At 36.5% G+C, this 8,173-nt stretch overlaps 1 long non-coding RNA gene across 1 annotated transcript; it reads right to left on the bottom strand.

Annotated features, from left to right (window-relative positions):
• Positions 1–233: 233 nt before the first annotated feature.
• Positions 234–4,132, bottom strand: LOC131511044 (uncharacterized). The gene is made up of 3 exons (XR_009261317.1): positions 3,980–4,132; positions 3,231–3,396; positions 234–2,099 (listed from the first exon to the last, which is right to left on the bottom strand). It is a non-coding gene; the product is annotated as an uncharacterized LOC131511044 (long non-coding RNA).
• Positions 4,133–8,173: the final 4,041 nt, after the last annotated feature.

The raw sequence follows: 8,173 nt of genomic DNA, 5'->3' as shown, positions 1-8,173 counted from the left end.
TTCGAGCCCCGCGTCAGGCTCTGGGCTGATGGCTCGGAGCCTGGAGCCTGTTTCCGATTCTGTGTCTCCCTCTCTCTCTGCCCCTCCCCCGTTCATGCTCTGTCTCTCTCTGTCCCAAAAATAAATAAAAAACGTTGAAAAAAAAATTAAAAAAAAATTTTTTTAAATAAATAAATAAATGTAATAAAAATTTTAAAAATAAATAATAAAAAAATAAAATAAAATCTGGTGTTTACAGACCTAATTTTAAGAGTATCCTTATCTACAGCTAATTAACTTGATTAGTACACGAGATTCTCTGAGATCTTGCAGAATCTTTATACTAACAGACCATGAGGTAAATGGATTGATTTCTAGTTATCAAGCATCTTCTAATATATCCCTTATATTCTTGCATTTAAATACATTTGACTAAGTTTGCTCTTCATTTCCTTTTAACAGTATACCTTTTGTACTCCTACATACTGAATGAGACAGTAAGAAATGACCACCGGCAAAACAAATACACGTTTTCCTTCCCCTCTTCAGAACATTCTATAGTGGGTGGTAAAATATTTAAGCCATTTCAAAGTCATGTGAACTATCCCAAATATGTCAGGAAAGAAGAGGCTGCAATTCATTATTTTTCTGCAATGAATCCACATGAAAGAAAATAATTTTAAAGGCCTAAGTAGCTTTGTTTTCATTTACAGTTCATGTCATTAATTTCACACCATGAGCATTTTGCTTATTTGAGGTACAGCATACCTTTGATCAGTAGCAGATTGATCATTATGCAATAAAAAGGCAGAGATTTTGAGGAACTGTGTATTGCAGTTATTTGTGAAGTACATGTTCCATCTCATTTATTATTATTGATATCATTATTACTTTTATTATCATTATTGTTTTCCTTCATATCCATCCCGGTTGAAGCCTGGGCTTGAATTCGTTGGGCACATATAGTTTTAATGATGATTTATTATACGATGGGCTCAAAATTAATTTTGCAAATGTAAATTTTTCTTGGTATGTTATTTGGTAAAAAAGGTAAATATTTTCATATTTAAATTTAACTTTATAACTCCTTTTTAAAAGCCTTTCTCTTACCTATTTTCCAAATTCAAGAGCAAGAGAGTTCGAGATTAAAGAGTGAAGCTATGCAGTTTGGATCTGGTCAATTTTGCTGCCATTTTTTCTTCACCAATATTATTTGATTCATGGTAGGTCCTCTTCCTTCCACATACGACTCCATTTAAGAGACAGCAGTGCTGTTTAGTCTATCTTGGTGGAGTATTTATTCCTTTCTAAAACAAAGTTACCTATAGTGAGCTGCAAGTGTCTTTCTTTGTGCTTGGTTTCTTCCCAACCTTTTTTTGCCATTCAAAAACAATGCTGACACATGCATGAAATGACAAATAGCATTAGTGTAATAAAGGAGTTAAACCAAACCCAAAGCACGGTCATATATTAAATTGTTTTTAAAAATACTGACCTAAGCACCTCTATGAGATGTTATTAGTAAAATGTGAAGAAGAAGAAAAAAGACATTTGGAAGTGAGATGTGCTCTCCTTTGTCGCCTGTATAATTGCTGATTTGCCATCATGTTTGCTTGCGATGCCTTTGTCAGATATTATTTCATGTCTCTTTGTCAAAGGAGAGGTTTTGAAGCCTTTTTTCTGCATCTGGGCAACTGCTGTTCAGGGCTCAGACCAAGCCTCCCAGGGTTACAGCAATGTGTCCAAAAAGCTTTGGGTAAAAAAATCTTTTAAGCAGCCCCTCATTTCCACTCACCAGGCCAATGCATATGTTTTACCAAAAGAAAACTTCTAACATTTCCGCATCGGCTTCAAACACCGTAAGTGTAACGTAGTGTCGAATTTTCATTAAGACCTAGTGTTGAATAATAACTTGCTCACCCCCCTACCGAAGGAACGCAATCGAATGCAACTGTTATGTCATCTTCCCTGGTAAGTGGTGATTTTCGAGAATTTGATGATTTATAAGGCTTTTCTAAAAATACTTCGCATTTGTAAGTAGATACTTCCCAACACATAGTAAGTCCATACAGAGTCAGATGGAGTAAAAAGAAGTTTCTTTTTCACCCATTTACTTCATCCTGGGGAGTTCAGCAAAAAAAAAAAAAAAAACAACGCTATGGTAAAGCTTTTCATATCAGCAAGCAAAAACAGGAAACGAAATAATTGTAGAATATACAATAATAGGACTATTTTCTGCACAAATCCAACTAGGAGAACTATTCAATTAGGCCTCACGGTTACTTTTAATGAGGGTTGTTGTGGAATAAGTGGAAACATCTGTTACCATGAACCACCACAGTGGCTACACAAGAGAAAAACAGTTCTCTTTTCTATTGATTGGGACTGGTCTTCACGGAACATTCTTATTAGTATGCTTAGAACAACCATGCAAATCTCTAAACCAAATTAATTATTCTTGGCATTCCCAAGAGATAATCCCACGGTCATTTTTTACCAAAGTCAGGGAGCAGGGGAACCCTTTTTCTGTACATATTTTACTATGGTTAGTGATGCCTAATTGTCCTACTGTATGCTGCCTTATTTTACCAGCTACAGACTGAATTCATTCCCATTCTCTCCTTAAAAGTTTGAAACCCCCTAGTGACAGGAATATTAATGTGCCAACACTGTCATATCTATTTCAGCTCATACATATGCAATGTCTTTGTTTTCAAAGATTTATGTCAGACTTTGCTGAAGTGAGGTATTCTACCATTTTAGATAATAGCATGCCAAAGTGATGTTATCAGCCACATTCAGCACTCACTCAAGCAAACGGGAGGAGCATCCATTCCTTCATGGCTTAAACTCATAGAAACTGTTATTTATCCTTATTTGATGAGAAAGTCTTTCAGGGGGAAATGGTGTATTTTTAGAAGAAGATTATGGCCATCCTGTGGATTATCTTTTAATTAAGAATGGATGATTTGTGCCCACTCTGCTGTAGCAAACGTCTTGCTGCTAATGAAGTTTAAAAAGACTTACTTTATTTAATTACAGCTAATCACCAGGGTAAAATGTGGAATTTTCTTTGATCCTACATGTATTGTGGTAATCCCTTTGGCAGATAGCATCTCCTCAAAATATTTTTGAGTTTTTTTGGCGGTCACATCTTAGCAGAAGGTGGAACCACCTTACACTGAAGAATTTCTTTCATTCCCCTCTGTAGTCGCCTACCCTGGCAGAAAAATTCCATGAAATTTTCTTACAAGTAGAGATGGTCCTTTAGACAGAGAGTGTGGAAGTCTTCACGTATTTGAATCCTTTACTTTGTCTGATATCCAGAATGGGGTTCTTTTCTCTTGTTCAATGATTTAATTCAACTCACATCATTGGCCAGTGTTAATGTGCCCAACACTGGGCTGAGCACTGGGACTAGAAACATACAGAGAACACAGACCGACAATAAGCCAACCTTTACAGATGAATCGTGTTCACTTTCTGCTGCATCCGTTCCATGTGGACATAAATATGTAAATGTGCTGTAAACCCAGGGGTGGCTTTGTCTTTGGTTTAAAACCAGGAATGGCTTTGTCTTTGGTTTGGTTTGTTTCTAATCACCAGAATACCATTATTTTGCTCTCTTGAAACTTCTAAGGTAAAGCAGGGCTCTACTTTTTATTTTCCTCCTCTATCACTACCCTCTGGAATCAAGTACGGTATATACGTTAACCCCCTTTATTCCTTCCTGAATCTCAAAGAAAATTCTTTTCAAGAATATTTCTTAAGCCAGTTCTGATTCTGGGTGATAGCTGTCCCTGATTTTTCATCTTTATAAACACCAGACTTAATCACTCCCACTAAAAGTAAAAATAAAATCTTGGGTATGCTTCTTACATTTACTCTTTTGATTATAAATTACTTTTTTTTTAAGTGCAAGCCCATCCCCAAAAAAACTAATAAGCATGGTTTATGTTTTTAATCTCAAAGATGTCATCCTATTTTTTCAAAAAATTACCTTTTTCTCCTTTTTCTGTGTTTTTATTCTGTAATCTTCCGTCCTTTTGATCCAGACAATGTAGGCTTGTTTGGCATAAAGGCCCTGAAGGGCAAGGTTGGCTCCCTGAGGAAGAGAAGAAAAACTGCCAGTGGGTGGCAGAACAGGGTACCAACCTGCCCTACTCCACCCCAACCGCCCACACTCACTTAGAGATGGGGTCAAAAACAGCATCTGAACAGAATAAATGGACTGTTTTTTTTTTTTTAAACTTTCCTGGAAAATGACTACATCTAAACTAATCAAAATGAAAGAAATATAGGTCTTGGTACAACTTTTTCATGACTTGACATTTGGCTGGTTTCGAGAATATAAAAAAAGAATACCCAGCATTCCCCCAAACAGAATTCATACCAAGGCAAATAATTTCTTTCGAAATAGTGTAAAATAATCTATTAAATCATTACTGTATCATTTTTAACTTCAGAAGAAGAAGTCATCTGGGCAGAACTATTTGCTACGCATCTCCAAATATTTTCTGCTCTGTTTAACAAATGTGAGTTTCTATGAATTCTTTTGGTTTGCCAGGACTCCAGCAGATTTAAAGCAGGTTTGTTGTGATATCAGTGCGAGGTCTCTATCTCACACCTAGGGTTCCATTATCACACAACAATGAGAACTCTCTCCTCATGCCTGCATATGAGGACTTACACAAATCCCTCCAGGCATCCTTCACACTGCCCCGCACCCAGAGAGGGGGAATCTCTGGACCACTTCACCCAGAACTCGCCTCATCCTAGCAGTGGGCATTTAGACTTACGAAGTAATTAAGTTGAGAGGAAGTTCTTCCAAAGTGCAATTCACGTCGTAAAAAAATTAAACATTATAAAGTTGAAGAAGCAAAACAGAATTTGTGGTTAGTTCCTGTAATATATTAAACATCTGCAGTTTTGTCTCCTTATCAGGATGTGGGGTTGTGCTGAAGTCACATCCTGATAACATCTGCACATTACGGATAGTTTTTGCTTTATTCTTTGTGGTCCGTTGATGAGAGATTCTTTAACATCCCTTCAGTCATCAAGACCCCAGTTGAATTTCTTTGCTTGTGACAGCCTTAAAGGTGGTCTCATTTACATTTGCGAAAATGTCACAATATAGAAAGATATTTTCAGTTTGATGTTTCATCCCTTCCTTTTTTTATCCGGATGCTAGTTTTAGCTTTTCAAATGAATGTCGATCTCAAAATAGATTTTCCATGAAATATATTTTGTCTGATTTTTGAAACACCATGTCTACAGCAGAAGATTTTTTTTTTCCCAAAAAAGTTTCAGCGATGGATGGCGCCTCTGCTTCTGCTTTGCGCTGTGGGAACAGCTGCGCGTCACGTAAGGGCTGGCTGGTGTGAGGCCCAGTAACACAGCGTGCACCCTTTATTGGAAAAGGTCAGGTATTGACCGGATCCCTAATGACCCCAATTACATCTGAGCTGAGTAAACAGTCAATAAACAATGACATTAACATCTGTAGAAAAAGCATTTACTTTAAATTTCCACGATGATTGGCAACACCCTCTGCAGCTCCAGGAAGTCTTTGAGATTCTAGAGGTTTTAAAAGAAGATGGAACCATGAAAAGTAACATACAGCATCTATCTCAATAATCTTAAGATAGCTAAAAGGCTCGTTCATAATGCTGAATACATCTTTTTTGATGCAGCCAGCCTAGGGTTAATGGCAAAGACAACCTTACTGAGCCCTATTACTTACACATTTAAAAAGGATTATTTGCTTTTGAGTGGTCATTTTCTTGATCAATTTAATGGATACTTTTCTTTACCTACCTGGAATTCAGAGAGTTGGATAAGTTGTTTTCCCGGCACTCATTTTAAGGGTTGAGATCATATTCATAAAGCATACCCTTTTATAAATTTCCAAATATTTGGAGATTTTTCTCTATATTATTGACTTCTAATATATATCTGTTGTGGTTAGAGAATATACTCTGTGCAATTTCCCTTTTTGTAAAAATAAATCATTTATTTTTTTCACCTGTGCCATTGTCTCTCTTGGTCAACTTCCCATATGTACTTGAAAAGAATGTGTATTCTGCCGTGTTGGGTGGAATGTTCTATAAAATACTGTTTGGGCCAAGAGTTTTGACAGAACTGTCCGAATTTTCTATATCTTTACTGATATATTTTGTCTATATGTTCTATCAGTTACTGAGAGTGGAGTATTAAAAATGTCCAGCTGTGATTGTGGATTTAAGTGCATCTTCTTTGCTTCACAGATTTTGAGACTCTTTTATTAGACGAATACACATTTAAGATGTCTTCTTGATAAACTGACCCTTTTATCATTATGAAATGCCCTCTTTATTTCTGGCAATACTCCTTCTCTTGAAGTCACTTAGTCTGATATTAATATAACCACACAGCTAGGAAACACAGATTTTATTTTTAAGCGTCTGGCTACATTTGTGGGTCAGATATTTAGAAAGAGTGCATCAGCTTACCTGTCACCTTGCATTCCCATAAATATCAACCACAGGGGCGAATTTATCCTTTCTCATTGGTTAAGACATAGCCTTCTGAGACAGGAGCCACTAGAGAAGGAGAAATTAAACTAAATGAAAAATGAGTGAGAATATGATACAAAATAAATCCAAATAAAATCTTCATTACTTAGAAAGCTTCAATCTGTAATTTTTATAGTTATTTTAATATTCTCTAAAATTTGTAACTCAATTATGAGCTTCTGTGGGTTGACTAGTACCCACCCCCCAAATTCATATCCATTCAGAGCCTCAGAATGTGACCTTCTTTGGAAAGGGGGCATATATATACCTGGTTTTTCCCTCCCCCCTTACATAACATTCTTCTTGCCTTTAAGCTCACGCAGAGAAATATTTTTATGAATTTAAAAAAAAAATACTACTATGCAGTGTGTTCATACTCTGATAGTAATTCCACTTTAAGTTTGGCCAAAGAAGTATATTAAATGTCAAGTGACCTTGCTACATGTAAGAGAGAAATCATAAAACTGTAATATTGACAACAATACTAATAAAATGCAAGTCACTTCTAGGGATCTCCCAATTTTGTAGGGGAAATCTCTTCAAAGTAGATTATCAAGGTAATATATCCAGAATATGTAGAACACAAGTTCCCAAATCTCAGGAGAATCACCTGGCCCAATTCTCCAGTTTCTAGAAAATTCTGGTTTTTCATGTGTAATTAAGGGACATAGCAACCTTCTCGATATAACTTTGCCTTGTCAATTTTTCATTGCACCTAGTGGGAAACAGAAAGGCCAGAGTTGCCCTATTAATGCCGCTGCTGCAGTGTGGATTCTAGCTGCTCAGCATGGCATAACCCCTTGAATGATGAGAAAGCTGACGAAGCCTGCCGTCCAGTTTCCTTCCAAATACATTTTCTGTCACAACCCTTATCAAATAAAGCTCACACTTCAGTTATGAGTATGTGTCTGTGTTAGGTATGTCGTCCACATGTCTTTCACTTTGTAATCACTCGGATTAACTCTTGGATTTTGCTCTCATGTGAGTAATTGAGATCTCCTAATACCAGAACTTGCCAACTACAATCACCATTCCTGGACTTGATTTTGAGGTGTTGGGAAAATTCTTTCAAGGCCTCAGAATCTACAGCCTGTATTTGTGGTTTTTGTCAAGACAGTCTAAATGCAATCCCCTAGAGTTTAATCAGGGTTCTAAACAAACCTACAGATATTCTGGAAGATAAATTACTTGTGTGTTCCTGATTCTTCTATGAGAACATGTACGTCATATGCTCTATCTTTTACTGTGTTCTGTGGCGATTTGTTCTAATCTAAATACTAATTTTTCCCCTTTAGGTTACTTGTTTCAAACACAATACAGATTTTGACTGCAAATTCTCCATCTCTATTGACAATGTCCTATTTGACATTTTCTCTTTCCCAGGTTCCTATCACCCCATCCGTAGTCTCCTGATCTCTTCCCGCTTCTTTGATTACTCTTGATTCTTTCTCTGCATTTCCTTTTTTTCCCTTTTCTCTAAGATTAGGTTTCCTCTCATAGATCTCTCTAGGCTATTTTCTCCCTTTTATAGTTTTTACAGTGACTTTGGGGACACCTCAATGCAGATGACTCTCAAATCTATACAACAGTCAAAAACTCAACTGTTCTTCCTCATAAATCTTTTCTACTTGTGCTTCATA

The sequence above is a fragment of the Neofelis nebulosa genome, chromosome 1 (assembly GCF_028018385.1).
Source record: "Neofelis nebulosa isolate mNeoNeb1 chromosome 1, mNeoNeb1.pri, whole genome shotgun sequence".
NCBI lineage: Eukaryota > Metazoa > Chordata > Mammalia > Carnivora > Felidae > Neofelis > Neofelis nebulosa.
This window is presented reverse-complemented; position numbering and strand designations above follow the sequence as displayed.